This window comes from Schistocerca serialis, chromosome 9 (genome assembly GCF_023864345.2).
Source record: "Schistocerca serialis cubense isolate TAMUIC-IGC-003099 chromosome 9, iqSchSeri2.2, whole genome shotgun sequence".
In the NCBI taxonomy this organism is placed as follows: Eukaryota; Metazoa; Arthropoda; class Insecta; order Orthoptera; family Acrididae; genus Schistocerca; species Schistocerca serialis.
The window spans coordinates 444558162-444580576 of NC_064646.1; positions in this window are offsets into that span (position 1 = coordinate 444558162).

Consider the following 22415-nt stretch of genomic DNA (forward strand, 5'->3'; position numbering starts at 1 on the left):
CTGAACATTTTTGTACTTCCTTCTTTTGCCGATCAACTGAAATGGTTTCTTCGCAGTTACCTTTCTTCCACCTATATTTTTCTTTCCAACTTCTGTGACTGCCCTTTTTGGAGATGTCCATTCCTCTTCAACTCAACTGCCTACTGAGATATTCATTATAGCAGTATCTATAGCCTCAGAGAACTTCAAGCGTATCACCTCATTCATTATTACCTCCGTATCCCACTTGTTTGCGTATTGATTCTCCTGAGTAATCTCTTAAGCTTCAGCCTATCCTTCATCATTGCTGCATTGCGATCTGTGTCTAAACATGCTCCTGGGTACGTTCTACATCCAGTATCTAATTTCGGAATCTCGGTCTGACCATGACATAATCTAACTGGAATCTTCCCCTATCTCCCTGCCTTTTCCAAGTGTACCTCCTCATCTTGTGGCACTTGACTGGAGAATTCGCTATAACTAGCTGAAATTTATTGTAGAACTCAATTAGTCTTTTTTCTTCCTCATTCCTACTACCAAGCCCATATACTCCAGTAACCGTTTCTTCTACTCCGTCCCCTACAACCACATTCCAGTCCATCAGTACTATTAGATGTTCATCCCCCTTTACGTACTTTATTATCCGTTAGATACGCAGATGTATTTTTTCTGTTGTCTTCTTCTTCTTCTGCTTGCAACGTTGACATGTAGACCTGAACTGTTGTTGTCGGCGTTGTTTTGATGTCTATTCTGGTAAGAATAGCCCTATCACCGAATTGTTCACAGTAAATCACTGCCTGTCCTAATTTCCTATTCATAATGAGTCCTACTCCAGTTATACCATGTTCTGGTGCTGTTGCTTTTTTTTTATATATAAGAGATGGGGCCCCTCCACGCCCGCACCAACGTGGTGACCAAACCAAAAGTTCTACTGTCGCCTCCGTAAACATGTTAGTTGTCTAGTGAGTGGCTCACAGGATGCTGGGCTGTGATGTTGTCCGTGCGTCTGGGAAAGACTACGCATTAACACGGTCCATCAGGTGATAGATAGTGGACGAAACGCGAGTGAGGGTAGTGATTTGAAGAGCAGAGGGAAAAAAGTGCCATGGCTCGTGCCGTGGGAAAAAAACCTCTGCGACAGTGGGATGGGTAGTAAGAGCAGTAGTGGCTTACTAGCTGCGATAGCTCATGCAAAGTTGGATTTGTTGGTATAGGTATCATGCATCATTACCGTGACAAGCGATGGCGATGTGTCCCAGTTGCTGCTGCTGCATTCCTGGAACAATCAAGATCGTTATACAGTAGTGGGAGATCGGCCATAGATCATCTCACTGTGTGGGGGATGTGTGGAGCTTGTTTGCATGCAGTGTGCGGTACAGCTTCCCTGTGTGGTGCCAGTTATTCGGCAGTGTATTCCAGCTGGATATCCAGTAATGGCGTCTGATTAACAGGGGCTCGCCTGTGCCGTTAAGTTTGCGTATGCTTGGCCATAGATGTTATGTCCTTACAAATATGTCTTTTGGTCTTTTATGTTTCCATCTATGGTTGTGGTCGTAGTTCCCCAGATTCAGAATAAACGGGTTCTGCGAATGTCTGGAGTTTCTGTATAGTCTTGTGGTGAGTTTGTGGATTACCTCCGTGAGAGTCTCAAGTCGGTATTCCCGGTGAAGGTCCGCGATGCGTGTGTATCGTGGAGCATTGCTTATGATTTTGAGTACTTTGTTTTGTATGAGCTGCAGACGGCGCAGTCGTGTAGGCGCAGCGTATCCCCAGACAGGAGCTGCGTACGTCATCAGGGGTCGGATAAGTGTCATGTACATGGACCTCGACACCCTTCTGTTCAGTGTGCTACGCCTGTTGAGCATAGGATAGAGCTGTTTGAGCCTCGCGCTAGCTCGGTTGGTCATGTGTTGTATGTGGTCCCCCCAGAGTAATTTCCGGTCCAGCCAGACACCGAGGTATTTGACTTTCTCGCGGAAACGTATTGGACGTGCATGTAGAGTTATTGATCTGCAGTAGCGGTGTTTGCGCAGTTGCTTCGGTCTTCTAGTGAACAGAACGGCTTCGCACTTGTCGACGTTTACTCTAACACGCCATTTCTCCAACCAAGGCTCGGCCACTCTGAGTGCAGTCTGTAGGCGTGACGTAATGTTTGATGGTTTCCAATCATGCGCGAGGATGACTGTGTCATCTGCGTAGATTGCCATCATTGTGTTGTGTGTGGTTGGGAGATCGTTTATGTAGAGGTTAAACAGTAGGGGACCTAGGATGCTTCCCTGGGGTACAGCCGCGTGTATACCGTGTCGTGTTGATTGTTTTCCCTGCACGTGAGGTATGAGTGTATTAGACGCAGCAGCCCGTCAGGGAATCCCGCGTCGCTGAGTTTGCGGATGAGGCCGTTGTGCCATAGACGGTCGAAAACCTTTTCGATGTCCAGGAACACTGCCCCTGTAGCTTTGTTTATGTTGAAGCCATGTGTTATATGTTCAACGACCCGTAGGAGTTGTTGTGTTGTGGAGTGATGATTCCTGAAGCCGAATTGCTCCGGTCTCAGGATGTCATTTTTTATGCAGTGCCTAGTGATGCGTTTGAGAATCACTTTCTCAACAATCTTACTGAGCGAGCTCAGAAGGCTGATGGGTCGGTAATTTTGTGGGAGGCTGTGGTCTTTCCCCGGTTTCCTGAACATCAGGACCTTGGCCGTCTTCCAAAAGGCGGGGAAGTGTTGGTGTTTTAGTATGGCATTCGTTATGTGTGTTAGCTACTCAGTTGCTTTATCCGTGAACTCCTGGAGGACACGGTTTTGAATGCCATCATGACCAGGGGCTTTCCTAGCAGCGGAATACATTATAGCCCAGGAGACTTCGGCTGTGCTAGCATGTCGAATGTCGTCGCGCGATGGTTGGGCTAGAATGCGTGTAACCTCTTGGTCAGTAGCAAGTGTGAACACTGGATCTGATGGTACCAGGTTCGGTGTGAATGACGCTGCGAGTGTTCGAGCCATTAGTTCTGCTTTCTCTTCCGCTGAGTATGCAGGTCCGTCAGGCCCTTGAAGCGTTGGGGTGTATATTTTCTCCCTGGTGAAGTGTCGGGCTAGCTGCCACACGCCAGGTCGTGCGGTGTCGAGCCCTTCGAGTTTTTGATTCCACTGTTGTGTTCTATGTGTTTGTATTTTATCGTGTATGATGCCCTGTAGTCTGTTAATGTGCCGTTTGAAGTACGGACGCCTGGTGCGCTGCCATTGTCTCCTGAGGCGATTCCTCATTGAGATTAGGCCCAGGATTTCCTGGGGCAGGGCCGCACTGCGTTGTTGTGAGGTGCGATCAGGTATGGTGCCTGCCATTGTGTCCCGGACGGCGTTAGTGAGGGTTTCTACTGCCTCGTCAATTTGTCCTGTTTCGTTAATTTCGTGTATAGGTGGGATGTGGCTATCAAGCGTTTGCTTGAACAATCTTGCGTTGTTCCGTGTGCTGCAGTGTTTCCTCAATGTATAGTATTACAGGTTGGTGGTTTGAGGGCAGATCGTTTTCAACGGCAACGTTGAGTGTCGCTGTAATGCCCTTGACGAGGGCCATGTCTATCACGTCTGGCCTGTGTCCCCTCTGATAGGGAATGTGCGTCGGTTCAGTCGGCGCTAGTATAATGTAGTTTCTGCCTAGCGAATGTTCGTACAGTTTTTTGCCGTTGGGATTTCATATGCGTGAATTCCATTCTGGGTGTTTTACGTTCAGATCTCCAGCGACTATTACTCGCGGTGAAATGTTGAGTAATGTGCTGATATCGCGTGTTGAGATGCCTACAGGGCTGTTGTATCCGATATCAGTGTGGTGTAGGCTCCGTTGAACTTGACTCTGACGGCCGTAGCCTCGATTTTTTCCAGTTCAGGGAGCTCTATGTTTGTGTGCTCAATATCTTTGTGTATGACGATTGCAGTTCCACCTGCCACGGCGTCGCCCGGTCGGTCGGTACGATAGACACAATAGCCAGGAAAGTTTAATTGTTTGTGCGGTTTAAGTTTAGTCTCCCTCAGTAGCGCGACAAGGATTCCCTTGCGCTCCACGAACGCGGCGAATTCTGCCCTTTTTTTGTGGATCGAGTCTGCATTCCAGAACAGGATCTGTGATAGTGCATGCGGGTCTGCGTTATAGGCCGGGTGTGGTATATTATTCATGTAAGAGTGTGAAAGAGTGTTGTGATGGCAGTGTGTATGACAGCCCAGTATTGCCCGGGTTCGGCGCTCATGAGCTGGGTGATGAGTGTAGTGACGGCCGTCAGCACCTTGGTAAGGATTTGAACGGTCGTGTGTCGGGGGAATAGTGTTTCCAGTATTCCCCCAGGTGGAGTGTTGATGTTGCGTGTGGCAGCCTGAGGTGCTGTTGTGGAGTTAGCGGCCGCTTGTGCGGGTATTGGTGTGTTGTTAGTAGCGGCATTTGTGCTTTGTGACAGAGGTTGTGGCGCCTGTGTTACTTCTGTGGTGAGGGGGATGGTAGTGTGAGTTACAGTCTCGGTGTCTTGTTAACTGTTTTCCTGTGTGTTGCTGTTCTGTTGTTGCTGTGTGGCCTGTTGTGGTGATTTCGTGTTCCCCGCCCAGTGTTTGCGTGTACGTCTATTCCTCCTCTGAGCTTGGGGTTCGGGGGGTTCTTGTGTGGGTGTGTTTTCCTGTGTATGGTGCGTTTCTTTGCAGCACGTGATTTTCGGGAGTGGGGTCGTGTTGTTTGGGGGCATAGGTGTTGGTACCGATGCTTGTTTGGTTTCAGGTGTTGCCTGTGGCTGTTGTGTGGCTGTTGCAGCGGTTGTTTCACGTGTGTGTGTAGGGCGCTGAGGTTCCGCAGCTTGTGCCGTTCCGCCAGGGCGTGCAACCGTGGCAAACGTTACGCCGTTCCTTACTGGGTTCGGCGCTGGTCTTGGGCGTGGTATGTCGTACAGTACCCTACTTTTGTCTTGTTTTCGCTTCAGCGCCTGTTTGTATGAGTTGCACTGTCTGAAGTTTGCCGCATGGGGCCCAACGGAGTTGGCACAGCGTCGCTGGTTTGGTTGTGTTTGTGTGCAAGTGTTGGATCTGTGGTTGCCAGCGCATCCGCGGCAGCGAGTTGCCAGGCCGCAGCGGAGGGCCGAGTGGCCGAACCGCTGGCAGTTGTTGCATTGTTGGGGGACGTTGGGTGGTTCGTACGTCCATCCGCAGAAAGCTCTTTATCTGCAGGATGGAGCGGGAATCAGCCGTGTCGGCTAACTCGACCATGTAGTGTGGTAACGGTGCGTGTGTACGAAACCCTGTCATCCGGGAGGCACTTTTACAGTCGAATCCCAGATAACAAAGGGCCGCATGTACTGTCTCGTTGGGGGTACTGGGATCCACTCCCTTGATCACGTACTGCTGGGTCCTCTCGTCCAGCGTTCTGTACGTGTAATGTTCGATCTTCCGATTTTTGAAGAAGGTCAGAAGATCTTTGTATTCGTTGTCTGTGGCAACGTACAGTGAGGCCCTATCCCCCGAGTACTTTGCATGTAAGGTGCTGTTTATGTGCCTTGCCGCGAATGCAGTGTTAAGGGCACTAAGGTTCCCATAGTTTTGTATAACAACTGGGGGGAAACCAGTCTTGTGTTGTGTGGGCATTGCTGTGGCTTTTAGTGCTTTGTTGTTGTTCGCCACAGCTGTGTTTGCGTTTTCTTTTGTGTTGATGTTGGTAGCCTGAGGTGAGCTAGTAGGTGTAGGCAACAGCGCCTTTCGGTTGCCTAGCGAGTTTGGTTGCTCGTCCCATAAGATTTCACACACATTTGAACATTTTTTTTGACTCGTAAAATGTTATCCTTTCGTGGTTAATCAATCGTTTTCTCATGGCCACCTACCCGTTGGCAGTACTGGAAAAATGGGAGACTGTTCCGGAATCTTTTGCCAATGAAGAGATCATGATGATATTTTCTTTTTCTTTTGCAGACCACGCGTCCTATGGATAAACATTGTGTGCCTTTAATGCAGTGGTTTCCATTGCATTCTGCATCCTCATGCTGTTGTTCATTGCTGATTCTTCGGAATTTTAAGAGCAAATGCCCACTGCAAAGGCCAAGAGAATGCCCTAAACCTCCGTGCGCTGCTCCGCCCTCTTTGAGAAGGCCGTTGGCAGAACGAGGGTGACTTCTTATGGGGGAAGTCATCGGCCGCCGTTGCTGATTACTATTATTCAGAATTTAAGCAGCGGCGAGGATTGAACCCGGGACCTAGAACGTTTTGATTACTAATCAAAGACGCTACCCCACTTTTTTATTTCCTGCTTATCGCGAGCGGTCGCCATTACCATTTTTTAAATTTTTTTCCCTCAGTTCGACGACTTACGTGTCAATGAGGGCACGTACTCTACCGACTTTTTTTGTTTTCAATTTTTTTTCGTTGAAGAAACAACACAAAGAAACACTTATAGAACTCACCACATGCAGAATCGATACTCCACGAACGCCGGAGGCTACCAAGTCTTTTTTTATTTTTTTCATTTTTTCAATTTTTTATTTTTTTAGTTGAGGACCTGAGTCAGCGGCAGGTTGGAGGAGGCAAGGCGGGAAGGGGTCGAATTCCGAGACCCGCCCGTGAAGTCTCCTCCATCCTACCACCGAAGTGTGCTGAAGCATTCTTTTATTTTTAAGATCAACAAATACAAGGGAGCCATACGCTAAAAATTATGACAATAATGTGAACGAAAAAGAGCCGCTGAAAGCAGTCAGAGACTGTTTCTGTCACCGTATGGGGATCGTGGAAACATCACGTCTGTGCTTCAACTTCTTCTCACACCCGGCGCACCGAAGCTGGGTGGTGAGTCCATGAACGACGACCCCAGATAGTTATCAAAAAGGTTCCGATATTGGATTCTGTTCGTTAAGACCATGAGCTCGTCCATTATGTATTGTCACAGATCATGGACTTCCTGAAACTTCCTGGCAGATTAAAACTGTGTGCCCGACCGAGACTCGAACTCGGGACCTTTGCCTTTCGCGGGCAAGTGCTCTACCAACTGAGCTACCAAAGCACGACTCACGCCCGGTACTCACAGCTTTACTTCTGCCAGTACCTCGTCTCCTACCTTCCAAACTTTACAGAAGCTCTCCTGCGAACCTTGCAGAACTAGCACTCCTGAAAGAAAGGATATTGCGGAGACATGGCTTAGCCACAGCCTGGGGGATGTTTCCAGAATGAGATTTTCACTCTGCAGCGGAGTTGGTAGAGCACTTGCCCGCGAAGGCAAAGGTCCCGAGTTCGAGTCTCGGTTGGGCACACAGTTTTAATCTGCCAGGAAGTTTCATATAAGCGCACACTCCGCTGCAGAGTGAAAATCTCATTCAAGGACTTCCTTTTCGCCGTGGTGGTAAATATAGTGTACCGCCATTCCTTTTGTCCAACTGACCGATTTCATCTGGGCCATCGGGAAATAGATGGCGTCGTGATGAAAGAGATCCAGGGGTACGTTCGAAGCAAAGGATGGCGTAGGAGGAAGGCCAGTATCTGGCGGATCAGTTTCCAGCACTCGCATGCTGGACCACAGTTCAGTCTGTGTTCATCCGCATCTAGCATCGCTAACTGGGGCCCCTGGGAACGTACAGGTAAGTGAACAGCGTGTAGCCTTTGTCGGGTGGATGGCTCGCCAGACTCGCGTCCAGTCGACCTTGGTGTGTCGTCATACAATGTCCTTAACCGGATTCCAGTGTTGGAGAACGCTAAAATAAATCTTTGCTGTTGGATTCTGTGTCTCCGGTATAACACCCAACATATAGCTGGGTTTTATGGAAAACGTCCTGATATGCGAGGGTGATTATTGTCCAACAGGTACCGGTGAGGCCACCTCTGCTATCAGGATACCAGGAAGATAGTCCATTGGTAAAAGCCAGAGTTAACGCATTGAGCGAAAGTACAGCGCCAGTGTCAGTGCTTGACGTGATTGAGTCCAACACCTTCTTTGTGGAAGGATAAAGTAAGAGTAACAAAGCAGATCTTAAAGCCTGCATCAGCATTCACCACGTGTCCGAACACAGCACGTTCCTGGATGCCATTATGTCTGTCAATGGTAATATATGAGCGTGATTGTTATGTTGAGATGCCATGTACACTTTGACGAACTGAGTTCGTTGTAGGATGTCCAACGATTTAAATTTGTTGAGGCGAGCCTGTGAGCAGAGTCGTTCTAAGATTTTTCGATACGTAAAGGCCGTCTTACATTGTATGTGTCAATGGAACGATATCTGTAAACATTTGAGCAGTGGGACCTGTGGGACCTTTGTCAGGGGTAAATCACGTTCTGAAGGCATGCCTCGTCTCAAAATGGTTCAAATGGTGCTAAGGGTAAGAAAACCAATGTGCACTCCGTGTGCATACCCGGTGGAGTCATTCCAGATGTGTAAAGGCTCCTCCCGGATGCCATGAAGAGCACAGGGTGCAGCCAACTGCAGGTGGTTGCTCACGTCGGTACCAATGATGTGTGTCACTTTGGATCAGAAGACATTCTCTCTGGTTTCTAGCAGCTAACAGAAGGGGTAAAGTCTGCCAGTCTTGCTTGCAAGATGAAAGCAGAGCTGATCATTTGCAGCATAGTCTAAAAATTGTCCAAATGGCTCTTAGCACTATGGGACTTAACATCTGAGGTCACCAGTCCCCTAGAACTTAGAACTACTTAAACCTAACTAACCTACGGACAACACACACATCCATGCCCGAGGCAGGATTCGAACCCGCGACCGCAGCAGCAGCGCGGTTCCGGATTGAAGCGCCTAGAACCGCGGCCGGCGCCTCGTCCCTTCTCCATAATGTGGAAATCAGGAAAGCGCCGTACGTGCAGGTATTTCGTCACCAGGCCGTGCTAAGAACATCACATGATCAACGTACGCGTCACATCGAATGATCATGGATCGGAGGTTAAGACCTTCCAAGCGTCGTCGCAGTCCGTCAAGAGCGGGTTCGAGAGCAATGGCAAGTAGTATGGCAGAAAGAGAACTGCCTTGTCTGACGGTCCTGTTGACGCGGACGGGGGCAGACCGATAGCTGTTTACCATAATTCTCCTGTCCGCCCCACGGATCAAACGAAGCATAATAGACGTCGTCACGCGCAGGATACCTATGTGATCCAAAAAGGCACGCACAAAACCGTGTTCGGCTCGGTCGAAAGCATGGTAAAAATCCAGCGCAACAAGAGTGCTCCGGGGACGGCATATTTGCATCAGCGCCACCACATATCTATAGGTGCTCAAAGTCGTAAACACATTAGGGTTCATCCGAGGTAGGTGTGCTCAGTGTGAATGGCCGCCATTACTGTAGATTTGAGCCTCTCTCGGTGCGTTGCCAACAGTTTGTAGTTTGTAGTCGATGGGCGAAAATCAAGGTTTGGACACTGGAATCAAGAGGACCTCAATGAATTCATATGGCACTTGAAACTCTTGGTTCAGAAATCCTCTGTACACCCTGACCCACGCTGGGCCCATAGGATCCAAAAACGTTTTCTAAATTCAGGAGGGACTCTGTCAGGGCTGGGCGTTTTATTGGGAGGACAGTGCAACATAACCTCTCGTAATTCTTCCAAAGTCATCTGTGACAAGAGCGTAGCACCATCTTGCAGGTTCCCAGAGACAGGTAGGTCGGATAGGACTTCCCTGTTTCCTATATCCATGTTGGACTCTGGCGCATAGAATGGTGTATATGACTGTGCGAATGCTCCGACGATATTGATTTGCGTTTCAGTTCTTTGTCCATCGTCCGTCTCGACCTTCATAATGCGCTGCCTCTTGCGTCGTCTCATATCTTGAATGATATGATGGAGGGAAGGTCGTTCTCAAGTAACATCATCAGCTGTCCTCGCTCGCACCCGCACATCCGCGAGACATACTGTGGTGATATGTAGCAACTGGGCCTTGACGTAGTGTTCTGTCGACTGTCGTTCTGGTGACAGCGGTTGCACAGCCAGTCACAGAGCGCAGTGTAGCAGAATTCAGTGGTCGCGGTACACCAAGACGCTCTATCTCGTCTATAGCTGGATAATGTTCGGCACAAGGCGGCTTGACACACAGTAACCACCACTGAAGTGTGGAACCTTGGGCTGGTAATCCCCGTTGGCATCTGCTTCACGTGGACTCAACTTCGCGTCTGCAATTTACCTCCTCAAGAAGGGCCACACTGAGGTGCCACTGACCCTTACTTTGTCGACGCGTTTTCGGAGGAGGTTGCGAATACACATATATGCTAGGTGGTCCGTGAACGCTGCCGGCCACATCTCAGCGTCGACAACTGCCGATCGCAGGCCACGTGTGACGTAAACTCGATGCAAACGGATCGGATGATCTGAGCACACAATTTAAATCTTCGCGTACTACCCAGTGGTCGGTATTTCCCTGGAAGAACAGTGCTATGTCTTCGGAATAAAAGATGTGGCGTTCTCTCCTTCTGTCGGTTCCAGAAGGAACATACAGGTTCACCAGACTGTAGCAACCGTGAATGCAACCCCACGGTTCGATGGTAAATAGGATACATCAGTTGCCATAATTCCTTCCCTGAGCAGAATAATAGTCGTACCTCCACCGCTCACATCTGGAGGTATGGCGTAGGCGTCATATCCGTAGGTATCGAGACACAGTCCGGGTCGAACTTCTTGAAGGAGAAAACCTTCCGATTCGCAGTTCATAGTGTATCTTGCAGCATATGGGTTTTGAAAGCAGAAGTAATTCCATTGACATTGATTGTGGGGAGGCGGTATGCCTGTTCCATCAAGTCGCGGGGGCTGTCCTTGGTATTATAGGTGGTTGGTTGGTTGGTTTGGGGAAGGAGACCAGACAGCGTGGTCATCGGCCTCATCGGATTAGGGAAGGAAGTCGGCCGTGCCCTTTCAGAGGAACCATCCCGGCATTTGCCTGGAGTGGTTTAGGGAAATCACGGATAACCTAAATCAGGATGGCCGGACGCGGGATTGAACCGTCGTCCTTCCGAATGCGAGTCCAGTGTCTAACCACTGCGCCACCTCGCTCGGTATTATAGGTGGGCAGTGGTCATGGTGTGGATCGTCCCCAGGGCGAAGAGACAGGAAGCGACGAGCGTAGGTCATGCCGGCCAAGGCGTCTGTCGCCGTCAACGAAGACGCTGCTAACTTTATTGGTATACCGCCAGGGTCCTGTAAAGCATCCTGCATCTCAATCTCCTGCGCCCAGTCTCCCATGGAGGTCGATAACACTGAAACCCGAGAAGCAGACGCAGTCGTGGGAGCATCCCCGGGGTTGGAGCGTCGGTGGTCTCCCGCATCCCTTCAGTGTGCGGTCCCACCGGTAGCGGGGAAAGACATATAACCATGTGGTACGTTAGGATCGGTGTATCGGCTGACGTTATGGGCCATTTCTTACTCCGTTTCGGCATTTATGTTTAGACTGTCTCTTCTCTGTGCCCGGCGCAGGGCAGGGGCTAGATGCGGCATCCTGTTCTTTCATTTCCACCGCAACGTCGTCTTATCGTTGCAGCGGTGCATGCGTTCCGCCTGGGCTCGAGAGGGGACAACAGCGGCATCGGCGCCAGGAGAAGCTGGGGACCCCTCAGGAACTGTTGCAGGGGCCTCCAAGGCTTGTACCAACGTAGAAGGGTCGTCACGCAATCGGCATACAAATCGCTAGCGACGGTGGAATGTGATCGTCTGAGGACGTCTACACGAGACGGCGTTCCAGGAATTCTATATTCACATGGCCTAACTGTCCACATCTGGAGCAGGTCCTCGGTTGACCGTCGTAAATAATTATTGCCTAGCAACCAGCGGTCGTGAGATACGAAGGCATATGGTGGTGCAAGTGTTGCACCCGTAAAGGACAGGGTACGTTTCGAAGGTCTTCGATTTTTTGGCCGTATGACCGAGGACTGTGTCATGCGATCGGATTACCAAATCCGCTGTAACTTCAAATGGTAGCTCAAACACGCGCACATTTTGTGCATTCCCAGTCCAGTGCGTTCAGATGTTGCCACATCCACGTTTCCATAAGAGTGGCAGCATCTGTAATCTTCCCGCCGGCCCATGTGGCCGAGCGGTTCTAGGTGCTTCAGTCCAGAACCACGTTGCTGGTACGGTCGCAGGTTCGAATCCTGTCTCGGGCATGGATGTCTGTGATGTCCTTAGGTTAGTTAGGTTTAAGTAGTTCTAAGTCTAGGGGACTGATGACCTCAGATGTTGAGTCCCATAGTGCTTAGAGCCATTTGAACCATTTGTCATCTTCCGTCGAGCGTCTGACAAGTTTGTCACATGCTTCATCGTCAGTGAACTTGAGATATACAGTGCTGGAGACGATAGACAACTGGGTACCCGGAAGCTCTTTCGGATCAACATGCATCACATCCTATAAAAATACCTCTAATTCGTGGGTCTTAGTTCGAGAGTACGTTGCGTCAAACTGCAGCTTTATCATGGCTTTCCGATACCAAAGAGCCATGGAGTGTCAGGAACGTAGCACCTCTCCACAGCCAAAGGCTGACTGCGTCACTCTGCCACTGAAACATACGTGAAACGCTTGTCGTTGCAGTAAATCTACCGACGCGGGTTCCTATATTTCAATCGTTTCTACGTGCTGGAATAATGATTTTCATAAGAAATGATGCTATGAGTTAAATTCGAATCAATGTCGACATCTACTGTATCCCATCTGTTATATTGCTTCTATTTGACGATGTTAACACCAAGCTGAGCTCCACAGCCCGCTAGAGTTGTGAACACTGACATTTCTGAACTTGGACATGTGCTATGTTCTGTTCTTGCGCTCTAAATTATTCAGGCCAGCCAATCTTTTTGCCCCTCATTAAACATCCATATGTTTCAGCTGGCACTTTCCCCAAAGAAGAAGAACCGTTAAGGCTTTATCAATGAAGTAAGGACCAATCACATAATTTCCAATAATCCCACACCAAAGGTTCACCCTCCACTGTGATGTTCAAATGCCTCAGTCCCCTGCGTATTCTTGACTACCCAGAACTGCATATTTCTTACATTGTGCTTCCCATGATTTGTAAAGGTAGCTTCCTCAGTAAAAAGAATACTTTCAAGAAAGAACTTACTGTACTAATGTCGCATCAGACCCGAGCAATGAAATTCAACAAGGCCTACTTCGTTTTTCAATGTCCAATCGATCGCGGAATAAAAACAACAATGAAAATCCTACGAAGTTTTGGACAAATCAGTTTCGCAGTGTCTCTAGTACGCCTGTCAATCGCGTCACGTCACAATTTTCGCATCTGAGCGCACAGTGAGCGGGTAAAATTTTTGTACAACAACAGTGTCTCCCACCAAGTGTGAAGTGCGTGCTTACGGATTTCACCTGATTTCATGCAGCCCACATAACGTAACCGTCACACGTGGCTGTCCACATGACAATGTCTAGCCGTACACTGCAGGTGCAACAAAAATGCTCCTGCAGCTTTTTTGATGGGAAGTGTTTCAAAACCCACCATACGGTCCGGACTTGGCTCTTTCTGATTTTCGTCTCTATGTTCACATGAACCGCTGGTTGTGACAGCATTTTGGCACACAGACAGCGAGCTGCATACCAGCAGTAAGGAATTGGGGAGAGCATAGGCTGTCGTCGATGACGAGGGTATTGCAAAGTTGGTACCACGCCACAACAGATGTCTCAGTAGGAGCAGCGACTATGTAGAGAAGTAGCTGGGAGGTGTATCTAAATCTTACAAATACAACAATTTTCGTTTTGTAAATATAACTCGCCTATTTTTGCTGCAATATATGTTATTTTCCAGACGCGTTTCGCCTTTTCCTTCAAGGCATCTTCAGTGGGGTGTAGAATGATACAGTTTTGTTTTGACATGTTGTGTATGTGTGTGCCTGTGTGTGTGTGTTTGTGTGTGTGTGTGTATGTGTGTGTGTGTGGGTGGGTGGGTGGGTGGGTGGGTGAGTGTTTGGGTCAGTGGGTGTGTGTGTGTGGGTAGGTGGGTGGATATGGGTATGGGTGTGTCAGTGGTTATTCAGTGCGAGTTGTAGAATGTTGAATATGAATGTAAGAGCTGTCAGAGAGTGAGTGAAAGTTTTGATGTTAAGCAGATTTGAGTTTTGCTTTGAATGTTTTGTGGAGGGGTTCATGGACTAGTGAGTGGAAAGGGGTTGGGTGGTATTACTGTTATTATGATGTTAATAATTCTCTGTTGGAGCGTTATTCTATTCTTTTATGTATTAGTGTTTACAATGAGTCGTTTGGCATGTGTACTTGATCATTTAACAGGTTTTTTTATTGTTTGGTTTTCTGTATGTGGTAATTTTCATGCAGGGTTTATTATGATGTTAGTAATTCTCTGTTGGAGCGTTATTCTATTTTTTTATCTATTGTGTATACAATGAATCGTCTGGCATGTGTACTTGTTAATTTAGCAAGTTTTTTTATTGCTTGGTTTTCTGTATGTGGTAATTTTTTTGCAGGCTTTTAGGAGATGTTTTTAATTGTGGATTCTAATTATTTTGATGTCATTTTCTCTAGAGGTTGGTTTGAGATTGTGTTCTCTTAGGTGTTCTGAAAATATGGAGTGGTATGCTTCATATTTCCAGGCTCTTACGTGATTTTTGTATCTGATATCAAATGATCTGCCTATTTGTACTCTGTATGTTCCATAATACATATTATGTTGTAACTGATATAATATGCTTTGTGGTGTGCGCCACTGTCTTTTGTCAGTTTTGGAGTGTATTTTTCGATAGAATTATATGTTGCGTATGCTATGTTTATTCCATCTCTTGAAAATATTGTTATTTTATGTGTGGATTTGTATTTGTATATCATTGTGTATCATCTTGTGTTTTGTCTTATATTTTTCTGATTATTCTGTGTAGTTGTTATGCTACTGAGTGTTTGTTTCTGTTGTGGTCTGTGGTTTTGTTTTTTCTGCTTTTATTTTACTTTTAATTTCGTTGCTTAACCTTGCGACTGTCTTACTATTGTAACAACTGTTTTTTGCTATCTGTATTACTACGTCTTTTGCTGGTAGTTTTCTTTGTTGAGTCGCACTGTGCTGAGTTTATGCAGCATGTGTCAAATTACTGCTTGTTTTTATGGTTCATGGCTTAGAGAATGATAATTTCAGTTGCTGTGCATTTACGGTAAATTTCAAACACATGCTTAAAGTTTTTTTTTTATTATTATTTTCTTATCCACAAAGTTAATCTGATTATTCTGTTGTCTTTCAGTTGTGAATTTCGTATTTTTACGTACCTTGTTGATGTCAGTACGTAACTTTTTAATTTATGCTTGTGATTCGTATATTAAGCAGAGTAAGACATCAATATTTTTGCTATCATTTTTGTGAAAAAAATCTGTTCGATGTGGTTTATAAAAATATTTGCTAAGGTTCCTGAAACTGTGGACCCCATTGGTAATCCATTTTCTTGTAAATAAAATTGATTATTGAATTGGAAGTAATTTTATTCTGTGATGATATTTATTAATATATTTCATTAATCTGTTCATCAGGGAGTTGAATAGGTGTTTTCAGGTATTTGTCTATGATGTCTAATGTTTCTGGTACTGGTAAGTTGAAACACAAAACCAGAGACAAAAGCACAACAGAATCAAGCACCATTACCAACACTCAGTACCATAAAACTTATACAGAATAACAAGAAAACTTTAAGAGAAAACACAGGGTGAAATACAATGACATACAAATACAAACTCACACATAAAATCACCAACATTTCAAGAGACAAGGCAGAAACATAGCATACTTTACAGACAGTTCTATCCAGAGATACTTCCCAAAACTGATAAAAGACAGAGACATATAGAAATTCTTCCAATCCATATGTGGCATACAGCAAACCAGAGCTTAACAGTATTAGTCAAAAACAGTCTTGGTTGCAATTTTAGTTTCTTTATTTTTCAACGACGCGTTTCGCCTTATTTAGGCATCTTCAGGTTATCTTTTCTAGATGGACGCGAGAGGCACCAAGATCTGCATAATGCGTTCCCGTTCACAAGGAGTAACAGTAAGAAGGGGGCTCAGGTAGTAAGCATAATGCGCCACAGCGTCGTGTGTCAGTACTGAAGCCTAATACAGAATGTTGTTGTTGTTGTTGTGGTCTTCAGTCCTGAGACTGGTTTGATGCAGCTCTCCATGCTACTCTATCCTGTGCAAGCTTCTTCATCTCCCAGTACCTACTGCAACCTACATCCTTCTGAATCTGCTTAGTGTATTGATCTCTTGGTCTCCCTCTACGATTTTTACCCTCCACGCTGCCCTCCAATGCTAAATTTGTGATCCCTTGATGCCTCAAAACATGTCCTACCAACCGATCCCTTCTTCTAGTCAAGTTCTCTTCTCCCCAATCCTATTCAATACCTCCTCATTAGTTACGTGATCTACCCACCTTATCTTCAGCATTCTCCTGTAGCACCACATTTCGAAAGCTTCTATTCTCTTCTTGTCCAAACTGGTTATCGTCCATGTTTCACTCCCATACATGGCTACACTCCATACAAATACTTTCAGAAACGACTTCCTGACACTTAAATCTATACTCGATGTTAACAAATTTCTCTTCTTCAGAAACGATTTCCTTGCCATTGCGTCTATATTTTATATCCTCTCTACTTCGACCATCATCAGTTATTTTGCTTACCAAATAGCAAAACTCATTTACTACTTAAAGTGTCTCATTTCCTAATCTAATTCCCTCAGCATCACCCGACTTAATTCGACTACATTCCATTATCCTCGTTTTGCTTTTGTTGATGTTCATATTACACCCTCCTTTCAAGACACTGTCCATTCCGATCAACTGCTTTTCCAGGTCCTTTGCTGTCTCTGACAGAATTACAATGTCATCGGCGAACCTCAAAGTTTTTACTTCTTTTCCATGAATTTTAATACCTACTCCGAATTTTTCTTTTGTTTCCTTTACTGCTTGCTCAATATACAGATTGAATAACATCGGGGAGGGGCTACAACCCTGTCTCACTCCTTTCCCAACCACTGCTTCCCTTTCATGCCCCTCGACTCTTATAACTGCCATCTGGTTTATGTACAAATTGTAAATAGCCTTTCGCTCCCTGTATTTTACCCCTGCCACCTTCAGAATTTGAGAGAGAGTATTCCAGTTAACGTCGTCAAAAGCTTTCTCTAAGTCTACAAATGCTAGAAACGTAGGTTTGCCTTTTCTTAATCTTTCTTCTAAGATAATTCGTAAGGTTAGTATTGCCTCACGTGTTCCAACATTTCTACGGAATCCAAACTAATCTTCCCCGAGGTCCACTTCTACCAGTTTTTCCAGTCGTCTGTAAAGAATTCGCGTTAGTACTTTGCAGCTGTGACTTATTAAACTGATAGTTCGGTAATTTTCGCATCTGTCAACACCTGCTTTCTTTGGGATTGGAATTATTATATTCTTCTTGAAGTCTGTGGGTATTTCGCCTGTCTCATACATCTTGCTGACCAGATGGTAGAGTTTTGTCATGACTGGCTCTCCCGAGGCCATCAGTAGTTCTAATGGAATGTTGTCTACTCCCGGGGCCTTGTTTCGACTCAGGTCTTTCAGTGCTCTGTCAAACTCTTCACGCAGTATCTTATCTCCCATTTCTTCTTCATCTACATCCTCTTCCATTTCCATAATATTGTCCTCAAGCACATCGCCCTTGAATAAACCCTCTATATACTCCTTCCACCTTTCTGCCTTCCCTTCTTTGCTTAGAACTGGTTTGCCATCTGAGCTCTTGATATTCATACAAGTGGTTCTCTTCTCTCCAAAGGTCTCTTTAATTTTCCTGTAGGCAGTATCTATCTTACCCCTAGTGAGATAAGCCTCTACATCCTTACATTTGTCCTCTAGCCATCCCCGCTTAGCCATTTTGCACTTCCTGTCGATTTCATTTTTGAGACGTTTGTAATCCTTTTTGCGTGCTTCATTTACTGCATTTTTATATTTTCTCCTTTCGTCAATTAAATTCAATATTTCTTATGTTACCCAAGGATTTCTATTAGCCCTCGTCTTTTTACGTACTTGATCCTCTGCTGCCTTCACTACTTCATCCCTCAAAGCTACCCATTCTTCTTCTACTGTATTTCTTCCCCCATTCCTGTCAATTGTTCCCTTATGCTCTCCCTGAAACTCTCTACAACCTCTGGTTCTTTCAGTTTATCCAGGTCCCATCTCCTTAAATTCCCGCCTTTTTGCAGTTTCTTCAGTTTCAATCTACAGTTCATAACCAATAGATTGTGGTCAGAATCCACATCTGCCCCTGGAAATGTCTTACAATTTAAAACCTGGTTCCTAAATCTCTGTCTTACCATTATGTAATCTATCTGATACCTTTTAGTATCTCCAGGATTCTTCCAGGTATACAACCTTCTTTCATGATTCTTGAACCAAGTGTTAGCTATGATTAAGTTATGCTCTGTGCAAAATTCTACAAGGCGGCTTCCTCTTTCATTTCTTCCCCCCAATCCATATTCACCTACTATGTTTCCTTCTCTCCCTTTTCCTACTGACGAATTCCAGTCAGCCATGACTATTAAATTTTCGTCTCCCTTCACTACCTGAATAATTTCTTTTATCTCGTCACACATTTCATCAATTTCTTCATCATCTGCAGAGCTAGTTGGCATATAAACTTGTACTACTGTAGTAGGCATGGGCTTTGTGTCTATCTTGGCCACAATAATGCGTTCACTATGGTGTTTGTAGTAGCTGACCCGCACTCCTATTTTTTTATTCATTATTAAACCTACTCCTGCGTTACCCCTATTTGATTTTGTATTTATAACCCTGTAATCACCTGACCAAAGGTCTTGTTCCTCCTGCCACCGAACTTCACTAATTCCCACTATATCTAACTTTAACCTATCCATTTCCCTTTTTAAATTTTCTAACCTACCTGCCCGATTAAGGGATAATACAGAATACATATACCAGAAAGTAGGTATATATCAATTACAATGTAACAGTTGTAAAGGCAGATACATAGGACAAAGAGACAGAACATTTGATATCAGATACAAGGTACACATGAGAGCCTGGAAGTATGGGACAAACCACTCGACATTTGCAGAGCATCAAAGAGAACACATTCACAAAGAAACCTGTAGAGAAGATGACTTGAAAATAATTAGAACCAACAATTAAAAACACCTCCCCATCTTTCAAAAAATTACCACATATAGAAAACCAAACCATAAAAGAAAACCCTGCTAAATGATCAGGCACACATGTCAAACAACTCCTTGTTTACACTAATGGATAAAATAGTACAGTAACGCTCCAACAGAGGATTATTATCATAATCATAATACCACCGAACCCCTTTCCACTTATTTGTCCATGGATCCCTCCGCAAAACATTTAAACCAAAACTCAAATCAGCGGAACATTAAAAGTTTCAACCATTCTCTAACAGCTATTACATTCATATTCAACATTCTACAAGTCGCACTGAAATACTACCTCCCACACACACTCACACACACACACACACACACACACACACACACACACACATACACACACACACACACAAACAGATATAAACACAACAGAAACCAATATACCTTAGTTTTCTGAATATACTTGGGTAGGTTGCCAATGTGTATCGAAACAAATCAAACAGAATGAGACATAACGTCAGTTTATAGAAATTACGAATTTAATTCACAGTTTTCGATCAAATTTCAACAAGTAGTGACAGAAGACTACTAGTGCTCCGCAGCAACGAAGGCAAACAATATGGATATTGTGAAGATAAAGGTTCGAAACATAAAAACGTGCTTATGTTTCTGAAGTGAAGTTATAGTGCGATTTCCATCATGTGACAGGATGAAAGGAAACGCAAATGGCCGGCCGGGGTGGCCGTGCGGTTCTGGGCGCTTCAGTCTGAAACCGCGTGACCGCTGCAATCGCAGGTTCGAATTCTGCATCGGGCATGGATGCGTGTGATGTACTTAGGTTAGTTAGGTTTAAGTAGTTCTAAGTTCTACGGGACTGATGACCTCAGATGTTAAGTCCCATAGTGCCCAGAGCCATTTGAACCATTTTTGAAACGCAGATGCTACCAAAAACACTTATTTAAGCAAAAAACGAGACGTGAACTATTATAATCTACAAATATCACATATCAAAACAAAACTGTATCATTCTAGATCCCGCTGATGATGGCTTAAAATAAAAGGCGAAACGCGTTTGGATAAGATGAAATACGTCGCAGCGAGAAAAGGCGGTTTTATTTACAATACGATTATTACCGTCCCTGCTACGGATGGTGCTCACTCAAACAAAACTGTTAAAAGAATTTTCGTTTTCACTTTCGTTTCTGTTTTGCCACAGACTGTACCTTAAAAAAAAGAAAAGAATAGAAAAGAGAAAAGAAGAGCACACAGAAGCTATGTACAGAGAATGACCATAGGTGAAATCGCACTTGAATGGCTGATCAACTGCAGCGCTGTTTTTTATCTGGGGTCTCTCGATTCGTCTGTTCGCAATGCTTTAGTCGGATTATTGGTTTGAAGACCTTCGAAATCTGTTTCAGTCTATAGCATACCAAGTCTACGGATTTCTTGTCTTGGGAAGAAAGAAATTGACTTCGAAAGTTTATGGGCCCTATTATCTACATACGTTTCGCCTGTCTATCTTAATGTCACCTGTAGTTCAATAAGTAACACTCTAGATTACAAATCGTGTCAGCAGATCGATTCTCCATGTCACCACATTATTTTTTTTTTACTTTTATTTGAACTACTTTGAACTTCTATAAAGAAATGTACCGTCAATTAACAAATCCTAGATCATGATCTTTTATGTTTAGTTTCTTATTGTATGAAAATGGTATTATCAATAATAACAGAAGTTTCGTTTTAGAAAGTCAGCTACTGTGAAATTGTTTTACCATGCTGTCATACTTTAGGGTTTCGAAACATCATTACGGAAGTATAATTTCTACAGTTTTCCGATATGAGACATACTTTTTAGATCAACAATGATGTCATCTAAAATATATTCTCTGGGAAGGAAAAAACTCTAAAGTTTAGAGGCTAGTAACTTTCAACAATGAATATCCAAGCAAGCAACTCCGAAACCGCTTCAGAGCGTCTAAAGTAATACAAACGGTTCACCTTTTTCCCTTTGTCGATTCTCATTTTTTCCAGAACGTTGTAACAATTGGCTAATACACTACATCACGCTACACTTTAATTTATTTCGCTTTAGCTCAGCACCCGCTGTTTCGCTTGGCTAGACTACATCGTCCGCACAGATTTTTTTCTTTTTCCTAAATCGAATATTTATGTTGTTCGCAATTTGCAGCACGTTCTACACTTTTCACGCTAATTAAGGCCCATGGTCTTTTCCGAATGTTCTTTCGGTCAAAACGCGATTGTTGTAGCTGGAACCCAAAATTTTCATTAGTCATGCCTTTTGCGTTCTTGTGCTGGTATTTCCTTAGAAACTTTCATTCCCTAACACATATTTTTATATGTAACTGAGGAAAGAGTTATCAATTTTCATAGATTTAGCTTTAAAAACGGTTTCATAATAAAATATTGTCATAAAACTTTTCGTCGTCTATCCGTCAGCGGCTTTGCCGCGGTGGTGACACCGGTTTCCGTCAGATCACCGAAGTGAAGCGCTGTCGAGCTTGGAAGGGTGATCGCCCCGTCTGCAGATTGCTGTTAGCAAACGGGGTGCACGCAGCCCTTGTGAGGCCAATTGAGGAGCTATTTGTTGACAAGTAGCGGCTCCAGTCACGGAAACTGACAACGGCCGGGAGAGCGCATCCGATGACGGTACGGCGGTTGTAGACTCTTAAGGTCTATTAAGACGGAGTGTAGTTCATTCCCTATTTCACTCTCTTATGGGGTTGAATTTCCAAAAAACTTGATTTGTAACCGATAAGTCAAATATCTGTTTTCATAGATGCAACTTTTAAAATGCTTTAGCAGTTCTTTGATTACGATTCAATTTCAAAAAAACTTTCACCCAATACTTTGCTACTTTAGTGGTTGAATTTCAAAAAAATGGCTCTGTGCACTATGGGACTTAACTTCTGAGGTCGTCAGTCCCCTATAACTTAGAACTACTTAAACCTAACTAACCTAAGGACATCACACACATCCATGCCCGAGGCAGGATTCGAACCTGCGACCGTAGCGTTCGCGCGGTTCCAGACTTCAGCGTCTAGAACCGCTCGACCACTCCGGCCGGCCAGTTGAATTTCCATAATCGCTGAAACATGTTTTTTTAAATTATTTCTGACTGAGAAACGAAACACCACTTTTCATAGTTAATAGCGACGTATTTTCAAAACGACTTTCATCCTCTATTTCTCCACCTTGGAAGTAGAATTTCGATCAGTCCCTTCTTGAACGATGCCTGCGATATAAAATCCATGCCGTCTCCAAATTCTAAGTTTCTATCCTTACCAGCCTGGGCCAGGCGATGACGAATAAGTTAGCTACTTAGTGAATC